The following is a 21,667-nucleotide window of genomic DNA, read 5'->3' on the forward strand; positions in this document are numbered from 1 at the left end:
AAAACCGGCCTTAGACTATGTTATTGTCATAGGACTAGTGACATTGTTATTAATATTATTATTAAACAGTTTTTTATTGTGCCAACATATTACACAGTGCTGTACATTAAAAAAGTGTTGCAAATGACAGACTAATACAGACGGTAACACAAGAGGAGAGGCCCCTGCTCCGAAGAGCTTACAATCTAGGAGGTAGGGGAAGTACCACACAATAGAAGGGGGGATATATAGTGTTGGGAAGCATTAGGGGTTTCGAAATACAGAAGACATGATTGTGGACTTTAAAATCGCTATGTAAAATCGGCTCTATATGAATACAAGATAACAAAAATACAAACAATCAAACTTCACTTCAGCAGTGCTCTCTAACAACAATGTGGCAGCACCTGTCAACATGTTTGGTGTCAGTAAGAGCAGGTTCACACCTTGCCAGCCCATTGAGAGCTTGCACAGTAGCCCTGGTTCAAAAAGAATCGACATCTGCTCATTTGACAGCCCGTGCCAGGAAGCAATATTAGTACCATCACTGCACTCCCTATTCATTCCATATGGGAATGCTGCAGACCCAGGTGGCATCCCTTCCTGGTGTGAGGAAGCGGTAAATGCATCACAACCTCACTGCCAGTGTGAATTACACGTTAATGTGCATTCAGCAGAGACGAGGACCCTGTTCCTAATGTTCCCAGTCTGTATAAAGGAGTTTAACACTAGAAAAAAGTGAAAAAGACGTTTAACTGTTTTTAATAAATGCATAACTGTGCCCTACTGAACCTGCCAGAAATTTGGCTCCATCACTGACCTGCATATGCTGTATGAAATGAATATCTTTGAATTTAATGGAGATTGTTTAAACTATTAGAGTTTTGTTTTTAGGCTTACTAGAAAGTGTGCTAGGGAACATTTGCATTGCAGTGTTCTCTGGTTATACTGTCTGGCAGGGATATCTGGATAACAAGACTGGACAAACCAAACCACTAATATTCAATAGGGTAGGCTATCTGTGTTACCTACAATTCTAATTATTCAACAGTTATAAAAACATAGCATATTAAATATGAAAATTATTTTTTTTAACTATACTAACAGGGAAAAAATGTGAAATGCTTAAAATGGCAAGTCAGCATAGTCCCACAAAAGAAAATACATTCAGAAAAAAAAGCAGAAATGAAAAGGAGGAAATTGCAATAGAGTCTTTCATCACTGTAAATACAGAGGAAATTCTGCAAAGGATATTTGCAAAAGGATTGGCATGAGGTGTCTCAGGTCTCAAGTTCTACAAATAAAACAAGCAGGTTTCATAGTAGATGGAAGACATTAAATAGGGATTGCAAATGACAGACTAATACAGACAGTGATACAGGAGGAGAGGACCCTGCCCCGAAGAGATTACAATCTAGTAGGTGGGGACGTATCTGATGGATACAACAAAACACTTCAATGTTCTATTTACCAGGTCACAATAGACCAAATAAAAAAAGTTCACTGTTTAAAGTTTTATAAATGCTTGACCAGGCAGGTGATTATTACAGAAAGACAGACATTGTCCCTTTTGCAGTAATCTGTCTTACCTGCCTGATCACTTTGTGTTTCTTGGCAATAAAGCTGAGCTGCACATGTGCAGTGTTCTGGCTTCCCTAATATGTGCCGACCAATCAAGATGCCAAAAGATGGTCTCTGGGAGGAAGAAGAGGAGGAGGATGGCGGCACCCTGCGATGGAACAAGGAGATAAAGTTATTTGGAAAATCTAGGCTGTATTAGGGTATAACAACAAGCGCTTTTCCACAAAAGTAGGACAAATGTGTTGCTACATTTTTGTTACAATTTCAACAACACACAAGAGAGAAAAGGTACATGTGCATTTCAGAAAACCCAATAATAGGGACATATCTCCCATTACCCATTCTGCTGGAAGGCAGATTAACAATAAATGTGTTCCTTAACTATACAAAAAACAATGCCTAACTTTCAGGAAAAAAAAATCTATAAAGATCCTGGGAATTTTTACTGGGCATGTTATGAAAAATGCATAATCAGAGGTCACCTTCAGTGAAAGCTGCATGTCAATAAGTAGATCTGAAGAGACAAGGGAAACTAACACTTGAAAATATGAAAATTGTGGTTAACTCCATTTAATAATATACATTTGACTCCAGTCTTATTAATAGTAATATAGCTAATAAAACTGAATAATCCAAGCAAATAAAAGTTACTCCAGTTTGTGCTGGGTTCCATGTTTCTTCCCATTCATTCATCAATACACCAGGACGAATGACAACTTCAGACAACTGCTGTAGACACGCTAGATTTTTGTGCAAGATGAGCATGCCCACTCATCTCAGGCAACAATCATTTAGTGTGTGTACAAAGTTTAAGGCATAGTAAAACCCTGAAAGCCCTGAAAGTATGGATCTACTTGACTGTACAAAAACAAAATACAACCTTCAACTCATTTATCTAAATGTCCAATTTATCTACAAGTGAATGGTACCTATAAATAAATAAATAAATATATATATATATATATATATATATACACACACACATATACATACATACATACACACACACACCCGTCCTCTTCCTCTTCTAGTAAACAAATATATATATATATATATATATATATATTATAGTTTATATCAGACTCTCAGAATCAGTTAACTGGTCAGGAAATTGAAACAAATGCAAAAATGTGCACATATGCACTAGCACTAATTATTATTATTATTATTATTATACAGTATTTATATAGCGCCATCATATTACGCAGCGCTGTACAGAGTCCATAGTTGTGTCACTAACTGTCCCTCAAAGGAGCTCACAATCTAATGTCCCTACTATAATCATATGTCATTAATGTAGTCTAGGTCAATGTCCTTAAAGCTTCAGATATGTATCACCTGGATGGTTTTTTTGACCAGCAGGTTTCTTTTTGTCTAGGAGTTTTTATGAACACTTAAAATTTGTTACTTATATCTGCTGTAAAAAGGCGGGGAAAATTTGATCGGCTAATAACATGTAACATTCTTTAAAGTGAATGAGCTTGGCAAGACCGCAGCTGATTACTTCGGAGAGAAGGAATGTTGTGGCTTTGATGGGGTATTACACCATCAACAAGGAACTCTCATACAGCATAAACAAACACACACCTGAGGAAGAGACATTTGATGCTGACAGTTCTTTTAACCCATGATTTCAGATAAATCCCACAGTCATGTCTGAAAACATTGTAACAAAAAAGATTGAAGTCTCAAGACAACATTTACTACACTCGCACTTGAGGGCATTATGTTGTCATACATGACTAAGCAAGACCAGAGAATTTCAAAACAAATAAAGGATTATTCATTATACCCTGAAAAGTAGATACCGAGTATTGGGGTTAATAAAATAACAAACAAAAAACCGTAAGAATTTTAATCCAATGCAGATACTTAAGGAAATCCATCAAAAGAAAAATAAAATAACTTTTAATAGAAGTGTATGATAATCTCGAATATTATTGCTGATCTACGGATACACCAGCACAGGCTATTGTAGATATTAAAAAATAAATCACTATGTCTGGAGAGTGGTAATGAACAGGAAAAGATGTTTAGGGGGCTGCAAATGACAATCTGTGCCAAATCTGGAGAATTTGATACTTTGCAGAAAAAGTGCAATTGCCCAGACTTACATATTCATGCAATCAGAAGTTGAAAATTTATGAGCCAGTTAGCGCATTCACATTTTCACACACACTTTGTCTTTGGTTGGGCTTTATGTATTTTTGTATTGTGTCCTAAATGTCAACAGCATTTCATATAAGAATTTGAGCCATTGCCTGAAGTTTTCCTTTTAAAATACAGTCCTTTATCCCCTTCAAATATAAATAGGCTATAAAACCATACCAAAGAACACATTTATTCTCATTTTACATGTCTTTACATGGTGACCAAAAATGTAACAAACACAAGAGCAAACGACATTGAACCAAAACAATCCTTGATCAATGTGAAACCTGTGTGACTTTACTGTACTTTACAACTGATGAGTTATAGGTCTAAAATCAACCAAGTTTTTAAAAGATAAATAACACTGAGTACAATATAAGCATACATGAAATGCAATATATACACACATAATCTTTGTACAGAACTGCATACAATATAAATATAACAGCAGTCTGTGTGGTTAGAAAAAAAAAGAGCAGACATAACTCAGGAATTCTTTTGTAGCAGTTTCATGTTTTGTGAATGTCTGACAAGAATCAATGTTGTGGGGGGTTAGAATGTAAAGTAAATGGTTTGCAAGGGGCCCTAAAATAGTCTGTAGCCAGAAGTTATGCAGAGCATAAATAAAGAAATATTAGTGTGGCCACAAAAATAAAATTTTTAACCAGAAATATTATCTAGTAAAAATGCATGGTTATTTAAAGCAATGTAGTTACAGAATCAACTGTGGAGCTACAACAGGAAAACAACACTGCAATATACCAAATATATATATAGGGATATAGACAAGGTTTAAATGTTTTCCCATAAAAGTAAAACTCCAGAAACCCCAAGCCTTTTTTTTTTTTTTTAACTTTTTAAGTCTCTGTATTCGTCCTTTAATCCTGTATTGGTGTATACAGATGGAACACAAACACAGTGCCCAAGCTGGACTTACCCTCTCCATGTGCTGGAACAGTTCCCAGATTCCTCCTTGGTTCTGCACTGCCAAATCTCTTAGGGCACAAGGGCATGTCATTCTGCCCATTTCCTAGTAACTCAGGCTTTTGACAATATACCCCTGAGGGTTCATCATCATGATCCAGTACAGAGAGGCACTCACATGGAATTATGCTTGATCCAGGAAGAATACAAACCCACCCCAGCCACCATGGGAGAGGAAGTTAGGTCACCAGACAAGCTAGGAGACCAAAAAAAAGATAGGGTTCTTCTAAGAAAATAAATGCATTTAATGCAGTTTACCTTAAGCAAACCTATTTTGTCATTTATGAGCACACAACAGGTTTACTCTTTATACAACCACAAGAGATATATTTGCAAAACATATACACAATGCATATAAGGCTCAGTATTTTCCCATACAAGTAAGCGGAAGAGAAGACAAATCTGTAAACATGCTGGTTATTCTCTTTTAAAAATAAACATTTTAACAGACAGAAATTCCCTATTAAAAGCTTTGTTAGTCTTTTAGATAACTAATTCTTTATAAGACAGCTTAATTTACTGCAAATTGATATTGGCCTTTTCTTGGTAACTTTGAATGCCAGGTAATTGTTGAATTCTTGGTGACCAAGGAAAACAAGTAAAGTAGACAGCCTCCAATTTTACCCACATGCCTCAGTGCACAGAAGGGAGACAGAAAGATAGGCGCTATGACTTAGTAAACAGGTGAAGTGAAGTGTGAGAGGCACCTGAGTGACTCACAGGCGTCTCCAGCAGTGTGGTAGACCTGTCTCACCTTTCTGTGAACTGCAAATATCTTGACATAAACTACAGTATAGGAGTCATATGTCCTCATTACCTTGCAGTAACAATGCAAGTTTTTCCATACAAAAACTGCATTGGAAGGATTAAAAAATGCTAATTATTGCTAAAAAGAATCATTCATTTACATTACACCCTCACCTCTACTATGGTTTTAACAATGAATACTTTAAACTTTTTTTCAAAGTACCATAATTGCATTTTTTTTTATTTAATTACCGATCACTAATGACTTCATGGATAAAATTAATCGAATAAACTTTCCAATGATTTGATTTTATAAGCATAAATCACTAATAAGTTCTAGACTTCCTTAATGAAGCAATGTGTGGATGCTCAGAAATGTCAAATGCAAGGAATGGAAGACAAGTACAAGGTACTTTATTTCCCTAGGATACTTCCCTTGGAAAAAAAGGTGGAGGGTGGAAGGGAACTATAACCAGTTTCAGAAACCAAGATTATTGTGCATCTGTTGCTCTGACCTGTAGTCAGATCCTGCATATGTAATGGGAAAATGTGTCTGCCGCTATGTAATTATACACATATAAAAAAAAAAAACTTTTAAACTGAAGTCAACTTGAAGCTTTTATTTTAAGTATGCAGATACATAAAGTACGTAGATACAGCAAATGTGTAGAGAAAAACTATTTTTGTATGGTTTATGTTTAAATTTTTTTTTTTTTTTGAAGGACGCAAGAAATGTAATACTTTTTGGGTTAAACAGGAGGCTAGGATACTGACCAAAGACCAAAAAAAACTGTAGGCCAAGCCAGTTTAGGAACACAAACCCAATCCCCCTACCATAGTTTGTAGAAAGCCATACAAAAAGCACATTTGTAAACACAGAGGGGAGGGGTCACTGTCACTCAATGGACTCCCAAGAAAAAGATTTTACAAAAATCACCCAAAAGCAAACCAACTGAGCAGTGAGCTCAGCAAACACATACAATAACAGACCTGGAAGAGACTGCTTGCCGTTAAAGCCGCCTGAAGGAGGTTTGGTCTGGGACCACAGTGATAAATGATTTCAGTATGAGTAGACCGCCTTGAAGGAAAGACAAAGACACAGGTTTTTGGGATCTGGAGGCTGAAATAGTAGGACAATTTTTTACTTGTGGTGTTTGTGGATCCAGGCAGACCCTTACCAGCTAATGAATTGACAGATTAGAAAACCTGTTCAACCTGCTTCTGCTTTTCCTAAGTAAATCCCCATTGAAAGTATCTGCCTACACCGCTCTCCTGCTACCCCTGTCTATCTGACCAAAAATAATAAGACCTTCGAAGACATTGCACTCTAGAAAAAAGTGTTTGCATTGTAGCTGCAGGGTATGGACAGCGTTAAAGGGCAATAATGCCCTGGTGTACGATGGGTCCATTCAGAATTCATAAACACTCAACAATCATACAACAGAGCTTGAAGTGCCTCAGTTAATCTCGATCTCTCTGTATTGATAAATGTTGCAAGATGAAATACAACAAATGTTTCTTCTTTTAGCAGGGAGCCTGTTTACTGTGCCAATATCTGGGAATCAAATAGTGCTCATTACTGCACACTCCTATAGTAAAATCTCCTAAATAATCGAATGTCAAGGAATGAATCAAATTCTAAGAAATGTCTGTATGTACCAAAAAGCTTGCATCAATGCCAAACTCTGCAAGATTTTGTTCCCATAGAGACAGAAATCATCAAATTGAAAGATGTTCTCCTGGCATCGGGCTTGTCCTGATGCGGTGTTTTAAGGTTGCATAAGAATGCTGAGTAAAGCTGCACTTTTCTGAGATTTGACAGCCTAGAAACTATTTAATTATTAAGCATGGAAGCGGTTATGTGTTCAGCTTTGGCCTCAGCAGAGAATTCTCACACTACAAATGTGATTCATCTAACAATGTTATCATTTTGTGGGTGTAGCACCATTTAATATTCACATTACTTGTAAAAGTCTACTTAAATAGCACCAATTACCACAGCACATACAGCATATTTATTCACAGTCACTAAGACTTTGACAGTAAAGTAAAAGCTCAATAAGATCACAATACCAACAAATGACAACACAAACAATTTTATTTAGGGATTCAAATAAGGAGAGACTTCTCAAGCAGACCCAATTATTCATGCATAATGCAATATTTTATCTTGTAGTATCTCAAATAAATCATATCAACAAATACACTGGTATGCAATTGAAATACTTGTACTATACACAGTGCTATATAATTGCAAGGATTTATAGCTTTACAGAAAAGCCATGGCATATATTAATTGGTCAGGCAATTTTTATTCTCAGCTCAAATGGAGGAATCTTTATCAGCAGCTTTCAAACCTTTTCTCATAGTTTCACAATGTCTTTATTAGAGGAGAGAAGGCTGACAGTTCTTTTGAAATACAAAGTGCTTCCTATGGTTTACACATTCCTCTTCCTGGTTTAAGTGGCATGTTCATTACGAGCTGCAAAAGCTCCTTTTGCTGGGCACATTAAAAACCTCCTGGCTGATGCCCTTTGCACAGATGCACTTATTACTTGGCATGTACCACAAGACTAGCCTGCTGTCAGGACAAGAGATAGCAAATTGTTTACCAGCTGGGTCTTACTGTACAGTGTTCTGGAAGTTCATTCATAGCTTTATCAAATCGCAAGGCCTAAACAGCTAAATATGAACTCCAGACAAACAACTACAGTGAATATACAAGTAGAATGCATATTAAATAAAGCTGGGTTTTGCATTTTCTCCATACTGTCTTAAGAAACACTTGTCCTTACTGCTTTGGTAAAGCAAAGTTGGTGACCTGGTTTTACTCAGATGTAGTTAAAGCAGAAGTGTATGCGTGAGATCGGCAATTTTTTTTCCTATTGATGAAAGGGCTCCTTCTGCGCATGCCCGAGCAGCTCAGGCATGTGCAGCAAGAGCAGCCAAGATCCTCCCGGGATGTGTGACGTAGGTATGCCTGGAGGCTCTGCGCTCCCATTCATTCTTTATTGCCTAAGTGGTGCTGCACACCTAACAAAAAAAACAACAAAAAAAAGCGCTAAAAAAACACAAACAAAATTTTTACTTTACATAAAAGGCTTGTCTATCCTTCATGTAGAGTGGAAATTCTGTGTTAAGGTATGCTTTATGTAATACAGCGGTATAATCTCCCTGCCACTACTCTGTAAATGTACAGGGAGCATCCATTCACACTCGGCATTCCAGTGCAAAGTGCAGAAACCCACAGGTACTTACACTAGTTGCATTTAAAATGTTAACCCTGTTCTTGTTCAGGTGACAACTATATTCCTATTGTGCTCCTGAATTTTCACTCTAATGCATCTGAGAGAGATTGAAAATGGCTGTAACACCAAAATGTCGCAGACCACATGTATGTATGGTGTTGATCCTGCTTTGTCCCATTGAGTTCTGCCTATGTAACCCTGCGGAGAACTTCGGTGATTGGAGGTGATTGGAGATGTCAGTCACACGATTGACAGGTTATTCTGACACAGCTTTCTTCTAATTTTTTCTAATTAATGAATGTGAGATAAAAAAGCTATACCCTTGCTTTGAATATAGTCCTAGTTTAATACCCACTGTTCTTTTTAAACAGAGGAATTATAGTAGTAATGTACAACCAATATTTTATAACTAGGGGTTAATAGTTTTATTGTGTACAGGCCTTTTTAAGTCATGTGGCATTAATACAAACATCTAATACCTAAACATTCTTCAAAAAAACGCCCTACCTCCTGGAAACTGTGACTAAATTGGTTTAGAATCACCATAAAGTAAGTAATTGAGAAATTGGTGTGTGAAATTCTACTATTTATGCTACATAAATGCAAAAGGAAGCCGGAAGGGAAACTGGTCATTAAAAAAAAGACAGGCAAAAAATATCACTTCCTGCACAAAATCTAGTTGTGATGTGTCAAAGGGCTTTGAATATACAATGTATTTGTTAGAAAACAATGCTTCTGCAAATAGGGTAACAAAAAAAAACCTTGTTGTTACATACACCTGCTAACTGGCCAACTTTTCTGTTACACTTTAAATCTTAAATGACCAACTAGCATGAATTTAGAGTAAGGAATACAAATTCACTGTCTATATAAAGCTGTACTGTAGGCTAATAGCTATTCGCACAATTGAAACATAAGGGGATTGTAGGAAGAGACACTAAAATCCTTTAACAAAGAAATCCCTGTTCTCAGCAGTCCGTCATCAATGCAAACTGCACCACCTAATATACAAATATCCAATAAAAGGGTAAATTTACAATTTGTAAATCAATAATCATACAAAATATTTACAGTCATTGACAGTCAGTAAGTAAAACTTGAGAACTCACACATTAATTCGTACGCATAAAAGTGCTCTATAATTTTCCTTCATCAATAGAAAGTTCAATGTGGCTTGTTTTGTATAACACTAATATGAAGTTGTATGCCAAAAAGAGAAGCAAGGGAAATAAAGTACAATTTTAGAAATAATGGCTGGACAGTACTAACTAAACTTCTCACTGATAATAACAGGTTTTTGATTACAAACACACATCTACACGTCAAAAAAACAAAAATTATGTTTTATGCCTACTTTCCATGGCTCAAATTCTGACTAGTGGAACAAAAATTAGATTACTCAATGGAAATCAAAGGCCCTATTAAAAGCAGCTGTTACATTACTCTACCCGCATTAAGAAAAAAATGCATATGAAAAACTACATGCAGTTCTATAGGCTACAAATGTCGCAATTCCTTATTACTCAAAATGAAATGAATATGTGATTATGTATCCTGTTGGTGGATGAAGAGAGGACCCTCTATTGATGTAATTATATCTGGCTCTGTTTTTTTCATCTTTTTGTTACAGGTTCCATTGGGGGTAGGGAAAGATATCTCAGAGGACCCTCGGGTGCTATGGTGTTTTCTTTTCTTTCCCATTGTTGTTTTTTCTATCTTTATCATAGTCCACCCTTTTGTTATCTTGAAGTCTTGTGTTTAAAGATTAACAGTAATGTTTTAATATGTTTAGCTAAATTTTTATTAGTTGTTTTTGTACTATTGTGGATAATTGTGACTACATTCGATATTTTTAACCTTCACATAAACTTACCATAAAATGCATATAGTTGTAATACTCTACAGTGCAAAGTGCTGTATTCATCAGGTTCCTTAAGATTACATACATGTTCGGATACTGATTGGTAGACGTTATTTTCTGTAATTTGTCTTTCTGTTTACATGTGTTTTTTTTTTTTTTTTTTTTTTAAACTAGTAAATAATTTACATTAAAAAACTAACTTAAAAGACTGTCTACTTTACTATGATTTATTGGAATTGCTCAGATTTGGCTAAATGAAGATAAAGCCGCATAACTTAAGAATTAGTTCATAATTTTACCAAGACTAACACCAAATCAATTCTCCCTATTGAATATTGATCAATCACCTAGAGGTTAGAGACAATATACTGCAGAATCCATATGTTCAATAACAACAGGGCAAAAATAAATGAGAGCAGCTGGCGTTGGGTCATTTACAGGCGTTTGACCCTTTGGAGACTAACACTGCCTAGAGGTCCTGAAGCTTTCACCACAGGTTTCCAGAGCATGTGTCAATAAATGCACACAGAGAGAAGAGCCCGATAATTAGGATGTTAAGCTCACACTGACTCCCCATTGTTTCAAAAGACTTCAATTCACAAGTCCCTGTGGTTACACATAATCCCACAATCCACACATATTTAACACTTTAAAAGCACAGACCTATAACATGGCTAAATCTCAACAATGGCCTGCTTTGTGCAGATATATTTTTCAGGTAACATCTTAAAAATGTTTGCATATTTATTTGACCCATTTCTAATGTAAAAGTGTAGTAACTACACTAGCGATAATTGGCCAGTACCCCAAAACATATTGTTAGGTTAATTGGCCTTCTGCTATGCAAAACACTTTGCAATTATTTTTTATTTTATTTTAGTTTTTATAACAACTGATTTAAAGCGATTCTTGCAAATATATATGTATGTATGTGGCTTTGTGGAGTTCTAAGGTCTCTGTACATTACTTATACTTCTGAACTCTGTATTATAGATACTTCTTACCAACCTGCAACCTGTACAGGGAGTATGTATCTTACTTTAATTCTGCACTGTGCACTGGTTTACGCTTTTAGGAACACTCTGGTATTTGGCTGTTCTGAGGTACAAGCTCTTGTTCAGACTAACTATTCCCCTCTGTAAGGTTGAAATTGGCAACAAATATTTTGCCCAAAGTTTATTAAAGGTATTTTGGTTTTGAGGGTCTTGCAAAATATGCTATCTGGCCCGGGATGGGGGACTAAAATAAAAAGGGCTGGACAATGCAGGTTTACTTTAGATAAAAATTATTGAAACCATGTGGTTCAGGCTTGATTATCTGCTGCTGTGTTATTAGGGTACAAGAAATTAATTGGTGACATCTAATATACATATATTTGCAGCAAAATTCATTTGGACAAATAAATGCTTGAACATTACAATACATAATAAAAAATGTAATTTTAAAAACAGCCTACATTACAGCAAGCGGAGCTTTCAGATGATAGATTAGTTTAAAATAAATTAAAGCCTTCAGCTATACATATCATGGGAACAGCTGGGTAATGAATTGCAAAACATTGTTACTGGATTCCAGTGCATATATATATATATATATATTAAAGAAAAAAACAAAACAAGTAAATTGTATTTTGGGGTGGTTTTCCTAGCACAATAGCACAACTTACTTATTTGAAATGCTAAAGAGGATTTATACCAGGTTAGTCCAACATGGCTCAACATAGCCCAGCAGGCAAAACCCAGCAAGCTGCTCTATGTTCTTAATGCACGGCTGTGCCTGTCCTGCTCAGAACAACCTTCCCAAGCTCATTTCTGCAGCACATTTGTCCCTGCTTAACTTGCTGTCCTGACAGAGAAGAATGAGTAAAAAGGTGATGGCGAGGGGTGGGACAGGGCAGGTCCCAGTGTAGCGCAGCACAAGTAAAAGCGAAGCGGAGTTCTATAGTCTATGTAAAGAGTTGCATAATATGTGAGTGCTTTGTAAATACCTAACAATAACATAAGAACAGCTCACATAAAATACAAACAAATATAAATGGTGCACCAATTTCTTTAATTTTAACTTCCCTTTACATCTGAAACCTTCAGCAAGTGATAAAACGTAAAACATTTTAAATAATTGCTCCTTTGCAAATGGCATAAACTATCAATTAAAAGACATCACTCTCCTAAGTGCAGATCTCTAGACATTTAATGTAGCTTTCTACTGCCCACAATGACTTTTATTTGAATATGTGGGCAAGATCCATTCAAGATAGTTTTACTATTGATTTTCTTCTCCAGTTCTTTAACCTCCTCCTGAGTAATACAAAGACTATAATGGCTTTATTTCAAACAGCCTAATCCTCCTCTTGTATTATTCTTAAGGGCTTACTTAACCCATTCCCCACAGGTTAATAAAAAGGGTTATGCAGCTCAATAGGAATCAATAGTATTTAAAGCAGAACGCAAGACTGTAGCAATCTTAATTTTAGGTTCTGCCCCTTATAAAAATGTACAATTTCCTAATTACTAGTAAGTTGGAGTGAATAGAGAAGCTATTCATGTCTTTTAAAATATATTAGATATTTAGAGAAAATAATGTAGCCTAGCACAATCACAGTTAACCTGATTTCTTAGGTGCAGATGGTCATATCATGGGCATGTGATATTTGATGTCAGCTTTTTCAATATTATCTAAAACTATTTATAAATAAAACCTCTCTGGAATAAAGGGTGTTTTCAGATTACTTCTTCAGATCCCAATTCTGTTTTAATGAAAGTTGTGATTATTTATGTTATACTGTTTCATACACAGTGGTGTGTATAAATAAATATACTGTTCATAATACATATTCCAATACATAAAAAAAAACAATGCCTTCATTATTACCTTCATAATATGTCATTGTACAACACTGCATCTTTGTTATCACCAATACTTTGTTTGTTTTGCTTGTCAAAAACGAACTTTGATCCTGTGCAGTTATAATATGCTCAAAGTCTGTCTAGACAACCCCTTCCTTTACAATTAAGCAGAAGGAAATTGTTTCAGTGAAGTAAATTATGGAATCGGAAGCAGTGCTGAAGGGTAAGGATATAGAGTAAAGCAATGTGACTTTCCACCAAATGGAGGAGACCTTACAAAAACTTGTGGAAACTATAGCCTTTTATTGGTTTGAAGAAATTATTTCAAATATTCCCATCAATGCGTACTAATGTATTAAAAATACAACATAAAGCATGTTACAAACCAAGGCATGCTAGGTGATCTCTATATACCCTCTTAGTGGACAGTACATGAGGTACCTGGTTATCTCTATGGATATCAGATTTATCAGTTTGAGAAAACTAAAAAAAAAAAAATAAATTTCCAACCTGATTTCTTATGAGACTGGTCACATCAAATTCACTGTCTAAGAAAAATACAATAACAGCTGCAAAATTGCTATAATAAACATGATCCTTCCTTGTATGGCCACCTTTGCTGCACATTTTACAATGATGATTGATTAGTTTAGGAGGATAGCTGACCTTCCACTGGCTTACTGTATTTTACAGATGATAAAAGAAGACTAGACAGTGTAATGAAAACTAGACAACATCTCTGCACCAGCCCCAGGGCTTGGCTTAAACATAAGCTTCTGAGTGCTGAAAAAAACAAAACCAGAATGGATATTCATAAATGTTACAGAGCCCGCAGGCCTAGTTTCAGGTAACAACCAGTTAAATCCAGGAAATTTTCAGATCTTTCCATGTACTGGACGGAACACTTGAGGTCTTATTACAGCAAATGCTTTCCTTGGTATACAAAAAAAAATGTAAAACTGTACTTCAGATCAAGCTTTTTATTTCCTTTTGGATAGAGTAGTAAACGGTTCAGATGGTATGCAGGTTTTCGTTTCTTTCTTTGACCCACAAAAGGATTTGTTTTTCCCTGTGACACCTGTTTAATCGGAGAAGAATGTGTCTCTTGGACAGGAAGGCACAGACCAGAATAAATCACTGACATACGTCACGACCCTTCCTTATAAAACTGGATATGTGTGTTTATTTGCATGGTGTGCTAAGTTGCAAGAACAAAAGCAACTTGCTGTTGGACACCTTCAACTATCCTTCATGAATGTACCAATATCCACTTTTTTCTTAGTAATATAATAAGTATTTTTATGTTAGCTCTAAGATAACCTAAGAGTACTGATACAATATTATAAAGTAATTGTATACAGTAGTAATTTCATGATGAATGTTCTAAACAAAATGCCTAATACTCTATATATTACCTTTGCTGGAGATTAGATAGATAGATAGCTAGCTAGCTATAGAATAGATAGATAGATAGATAGAACTGAACTGTAGCTAAAACCTTTCATTTGTCTTGGATTATTGAGGCAGAGTCAGAATCTCTGTCAGATTTAAATTGATGTCCTTCATCTTGTGATAAAAAATTCACTTAGGGATCTATTTATAAAGCAGTGAATCTGTCAATCACAAACATTTTTCTAGGTCCATGTGTTTAAGTAGCAGAATCACTGCTTTATAAATAAACCCCTTAATGTTTTTGGTTCTGCATCATTAAAACAAGAAATTAGTAAGTAAGCGTCCATTCATGCCACAATGCAGAGCATTTTTGTGTAATGATTCTTGCTTGTTGTGTTGGGCTATGAATGCACCTAAAGCACAATCCACAAGGTTCTACCCAATTTTTCTAAACCCAGTGCACAGCAATACAGAGAGCCTTAGCACTGGAAAAATGGGATGCACAGCACCTGTTTTGCTGTCCATTTACAAATGAATTGCAACTCACATATACAGTACAGTTTTGTGTGTTATAGTAATGTGGTATAGGACAGGGTTGTGTGACAAGCTGTATAATAACATCTAACTAAACCGATACTTTAATCTATTTTCAATTTACTTAGTGTTTTGTTTTAGTCTGTGATCTTCATTATAGATATTCTAACCCGACAAGATGTGAGAGGAATTCTTTCTAATTAAGTACCCAACTACAGGTAGTCCCCAAGTTAAGGACATCTGACATACAGACGACTCTTAGATACAAACGGGGCTTCCCGACTCATTCCTGTGCAGGACAGAGGATTGATGGGGGGTGGGCAGTTTGCATGAATTGCAGAAAAAATATTTTGCTAAACACAGGTAAGGTTGTGGGTGACCTGATGAGCTGAGCTGATTTGTAACATTTTATAACTCTTTAATATCCAAGACAAACTCTGCAGCTCTTTCGTTTTGCATATCAAACCATGGCTTGCTTCAGAAGTTAATGAATGTCTAGGCTCCATAAAGTTTTTTTGCTTTGTTTGTGATTAAGTCACATTGCGGATTTTATACATTACCTGACACCACGCTGCCTAATAATATGTTGAGACAAACGTGTCCTAATTGCATTTATTAAAATAAAGTATCTGTTCCAACTTACATACAAATTCAACTTACGAACAAACCTACAGTTTTAACCCAGGGACTACCTGTATAGGGGAAAAAACCCGATGGATACGCTATCCTTGCATAACCCTAAGCAAATGTGAAGAAAAACTGTGGTTGTAGTTGGATTTTAAGGCTGACAGGAACATAACATATGTCATGGCATCTACAGACATCTAATAATCCATTGGATGTCCAACTGCTATGTAAACTTACACACAGCTTTTTTTTTTTTTTTTTTTTTTTTTTTATTATAAAGAAAAAAATCTTTGGTGAAGTACAACTTTATTAAATCCCATACACTCACAAGTGCAGTGTGCCTGGAATAATTGTTACCTTTTTTGAAGATTTACCAATCTTTCCTTCATCAAGGTTCCAGACAGTTCCTCTTCATACTTCAGATGCATCCTTAAGCCTTATTTATTCCTGCATGTAAGCCATACTATAGGGAACACCGGAGGCTATCAATACTTCAGCTTGCCAATAGGAATGAGTAGGGCCAGGGTATACGATTGTAGTGTAAAAAGTAGTTGGCTGTCGTATTGTCAGAAGAAGGATCACTGGACTAGGAAGGAAGGCTTTATACGATGTAGGTTGCACAAAATGAAGTTGTCCTAAAAGCAATGTCCTGTTTCTCCAATACCTTCTGAACATCACAAGTGATAGCACTGCAGGACCAATCTGACCAGCCACATACTTTAAAATTTGGTGCAGATGCAACTAAATCAGAAGTTTCTGATTGGGCAGAGCTTTGGAACAAAAAAGCCAATATCAACACAATAAAATGATTGTAGTCGTTCTTTTGGTTTACACCAAAAATATAGTTAAAAAATGAAATGCCAAAATGGTAATGTGTTAAACTCTGTCCTGTTATTAACTTGTCCACAGGGATAAAAAGACAGTTCATTCCGGCCAAAGAGTTTTAGTTATGCTTTGCAAAACAAAGACACATTCACTACGGCCAAGTCAGTGAACAATCTGTCCTCAATCAGCACGATTCATTGGGGCTTGTTTTCATCAGCCACCTGCAGAGAGTATCCCAAATGGAGAGCTCAGCAGCTGCCCATTTCTGTGCTCTAAAAGTTCCGCTGTGCGGATTCACATGGTCTGTGAAAAATCCTTCTAAACATATTAAAAGCCCAAGTGTTAAAATAAAAACAATAAAGCAAAATTAAACTTAATGCTTCCTTATTCATGCAAATATTTGGCAATATATTAAACATGTTCAGCAAGCACTTAGATTTGTCATCTGTACACAAACTTTTACTAACTGTATTATCCAACTTTAGATCACATGACCTTATCAATCCCGTAAAAAGAAGCTTCACTTATTTCATTCACAATATTTAATTAGCAATCAAGTACACTGATGGCCTAAAATGGTTAAATAAGGCTGGACCCTGCAGAACAATTATAATAGATGTTTCTACTGAGCCTCACGTAGAGCTCACAGAATTTACCTCCTTTTAGGTTCCTTATAGGCATCCCATTAAGGGAATAAGTACACTGCTTAAGTAGAGGGCTTTTCCTGTCCATCTACTCCCTTTTAACATGCTAACAAAATTTGTACTAAAACTGCGTTTTGTATGTTTCTCTATGCAATGCAGGGCAAGCAGGGTGATGTACATAGCTTTCTAACATCACACAACTCGGTCACGGTACTCCTCTTCATATGCCTCAGTCCTGATGCAAGAAATGGGCTAGCTCTTTGGAATACTTTTGCAAAATATACCAAATATCAAAATAGACTGCCCCAAAGAATGCCCACTTGTGATGCAAAGCCTCCATAACAAACTCAATTTCAATGAAGGGTGCCAACCTTTCCTTTAGATTGCCATTTCATTACAATTTTAGAATAAAATGTAATTTTACCTGGCAGTTTTTTGTTTTTAGGGTATTCTATGATAGACTAAGAGACACCTATTAAAAAAAATTATATTCTGACATTTCTGTCATAAAAATAAAGTTTACATTACTATTTGCGAAGCCTTGGACCTTTATATACACAACACACTAGTATGACTTGCTACACTTTTGTACATTTTGCCATTTATTTGCCATCCTAAAAACACTGTACATGTAAATACATGTGAACCATATTACATCAGTACTCTTCAAAACCAACCTATGCATTGACTGTGGTAACCTAAATGGTAAAACATAAGCTGTTATAAACTCGGGACACATGTTCCAGCAATATCATTTAATTATGTTTCATAGCTCACATTATTATGTTCTTTGGCAGATTTAGATGAGCTTTGCTGGGATGTGCATAGAAAATGGATTACAATCTGGAAATAGGAAATGATAGTATATAACAGAAAAGTGCATTGCAAAATTTCTTTTAGCATACTACATTATTTTATCCTCATCCTCCATGATCTCATAAAATAATTTTCAATATTTATACAAATACAGCTTGACACAAAATAAAACCTTTTTTATAAATAGATCCCTTAAGAGTGCATTTGTGTGTGAATTAGAGATAAAGACAACAATAAAAACCTGAAAATTGTTCTAACTTCTTACCACTCTATCCAAATCTACAAAAGCTATACCTAAATGAAAGCACCAAAATACTTTTTTGGGACATTCAAGAATAGCTTAATATAGACATAGAAGTAGCTTAATATAACTTTGTAAAAACATTCAAAACACTGGAGTTTTTGAAGCCGGAACATATATAGAGTGTATTGTCATGTCTGTTAACAAATAAGCCTATTGTGCTCTTAGCCGTAACAAGCATACTGCAATTTAATGCCTTCGGCAATATGCCTGGACATATTGACTATTCTAGGAACTAAAATTGTATTTTTACACATTTAGTGGAAAATGTAAAAGAACTTAAGAACTAATGGCAATTTCACCAGTCCAGAAGTCATTGTCTATACTGGTCTGTCATTTGCATCCCCTATTTAATGTACAGCGCTGCGTAATATGTTGGAGCTATATAAATCCTGTTAATTATTAATAATTATTAACAGTAGTCTTCCTGTGTAGAAACTGCTGGATTCACACAGGGCAACTAACATGATTCTCATAAACAAGAGCACTTAAAGAAGATATTACAGGTAATGACAGATTGTTTAATTTAGATGGTAATACCAAAGAAAAACAATTACAGGCTGCCGTTGACTGACATGTTAAGATGAGAAAGTTCCACTGCTGGAATGGACTGTATTTGCACTGTAGATTAAAGGTGTGATCCCATCCAGGGGACTATGTTTTGGAATGCTGCCTGGCCAGGAGAGAAGGGTAAAAGGAGATGTAACCCTTTATTGCAGGGATTAGGCATTATCTCATAAATTCAAACAATTGGTATGACTCATGTAGGAGCTTATTTTCCTCACAGTGAGAAACAGAGCCTGCACAATGCAAGGTTTAATTTAGATTTTTTACTGAAGGATGAATAGAAACCATAGTGAGTCAATGGTGGGCAGTCCGGTTAAGTAAAAGAGGTCAAATACAAAATTATGTGTTTCGGCAAATCACTCAGATAATCACAGAATGTAAAATTCCCAGGAAGAAAAATGGCCTGTCCCTATATATTCCATGATATATATGAACTAGATAAACTATGTTCATAGGGTTTTATATCTGGGATGTGTTTATTTCCCATGCTCTGAAATACAATCTTCATGAGAGGTACCTTATGTATTTATGTCTCACATTATTACTTTACAATGAAAATGATTGAAAAAGATATATATATATATATATATATATATATACACACATACATACATACACACACACACATTACATACACACACACACAATGAAGCAATGAAGGATATAACACATTTTACAATACATTTTGACACTGCCATTTTTAAAGTATAAATTAGGTTGATATATAGGATTGCAAACACTAAGCAGCTGCGACTAAATGTGGCAACAATATCAGCAACACATAGTACAGTGCAAAGTTTCTGTTATTCTCTGCACTGATCTCTCTGAAATTAGTTGGTGAAAGGCGAGAAAAAAAAAAACTTTTAAGGTGACAACCTTCTTTACCCATGCTAGGCAAAGTAAAAGTTTATTGTACAACTTTATGCTTAGATTCAGATAGGGAACAGGAAAAGGCAGTATTAACAGTCAACTGTGCCTTCTATATTGTAAATTTGTAACAAAGTAATTTAAAATAACTTCATGGCCACTGAGGTTGCCCTAGGGATCCACAAGGATGCTCCAAGGCCACCAGAAATAAAGTATCTGTCAAGAAATCAGAAGCCTGGATGTGACAATGCGCTTCTATTTTTAAAGTATTTCTAGATAAATATTATGAAGGACTGCATTAAGATACTCAACTTAAATGCGTCTTAAAGTTTGCATTTCCAATGTTGTCTTTTTGGAGTTTAAATTAGAATGATGTATAAATTAGCAGCAGTTTGCATATTTCAGTTCTTTGCCTTTTTTTCAGTACGGATTTAAAAAAAAAAAAAAAAAAAAAAAAAAAAAAACTACACTGCACACTACTCTAAACACAAGAAACACAAAAATGCTGAATCAATAGCCCTGAGCAAGTGCCATCGAAGAGACGGATAGACTTGTGCCCAGTAAAAGTAATTGACTTGCAATGTTTTTCAGCGTATTTTGCTCACTGGTATTTAATTTTTCTATTTAAAGAGGCATTTAAAACCATGCTATGAATCACATCACCTTGGAAACACGACGAAGAAACTAGAGTACAAAGTGTTCTGTGCCTCTGACTCTGGAAAACGGTCTATGCATTGGGCACATACATTCCCACTGAAGATTTTTTTAATGTATTTAAAACAATTTATTGGGCACATACATTTACATTGGCAACTTTTAATATATTTTGGAGAATGTTGGATTTAAGCTTAATTCAATCGGCATGCATGAGTGAAGTGTGTGTGTAGAAATTATATACTCATTCTATCGTTAATATATGCAATATATAACAACTGGGTAGGCTAAAGTTGCACATAGGCAGTGAACCTTAGACCAAAATATTTGGGTTTAGAGCAAAAATACAGCCAAATATTACAAAACTCTGTAATATCTATCTGCATACATCAGCAGTTCCAGGTGCACAGGTATTTTGGGCCTAGCACAACACATACATTAAATATCCTTGGCCTTAGTAACTTACAAATAACACATGAACAAGAAAATATAAGCACATATAAAGTAGCAGGGAAAATACTGTCATTAAAGCACACCAACTTCCCTTCATTGTTGGCATCATAACTGAAATCCTGCAGATTGCGATAAGCTACACAAACTGTTGTGAACACCACTAACCAGCTCACAAATCAAGACAAATATTCCAATTAAACACATTCCAACAAAGCAGAGTACAAATCACTATACAAATGTCAATGTGGATTCTAAAAAGCGAAAACAAAATAAAAGCAAGTGTTGTGTAAGTTGCAAAGATTTTTGAGAAATCCTCCTCACTCCCCACCCTTTAAAATGACTAAAAGCAAACTGGATAAATCCTGTAGATGATTAGAAGTTTTAATCTGTCAAATGATCAAGAAACATAATTGAAACACTTAGGTAATTACCTGTATGAAACCTTAAAAAAGACCGCAAACTAACATACCACAATCAACCATGTGAACATAAAAAATGGTCTCCTGCTGATTGATGCACATGTATCATTTTTGTAAAGCATTATTTTAGAAGGCTGGTCCAATACATTATGAAACTGGAAACCCTCAAAG

General features: G+C 35.5%; 1 protein-coding gene across 5 annotated transcripts in view; it reads right to left on the bottom strand.

Moving 5' to 3' along the window:
• The window catches only part of SIPA1L1 (signal induced proliferation associated 1 like 1), a 139,104-nt gene that overhangs the window by 104,690 nt on the left and 12,747 nt on the right, over positions 1-21,667 (bottom strand). The window contains exon 1 of one of the 5 annotated variants that reach the window (XM_072428785.1): positions 1,569-1,858. The exons of the other annotated variants lie outside the window; for them this stretch is intronic. The gene's annotated coding sequence lies outside the window, so the exon portion shown is untranslated. Of the gene's footprint in view, positions 1-1,568; positions 1,859-21,667 lie in introns of those variants that run through there. 5 annotated transcript variants of the gene reach the window in all.

The sequence above is a fragment of the Pyxicephalus adspersus genome, chromosome 12 (genome assembly GCF_032062135.1).
Source record: "Pyxicephalus adspersus chromosome 12, UCB_Pads_2.0, whole genome shotgun sequence".
Lineage (NCBI taxonomy): Eukaryota > Metazoa > Chordata > Amphibia > Anura > Pyxicephalidae > Pyxicephalus > Pyxicephalus adspersus.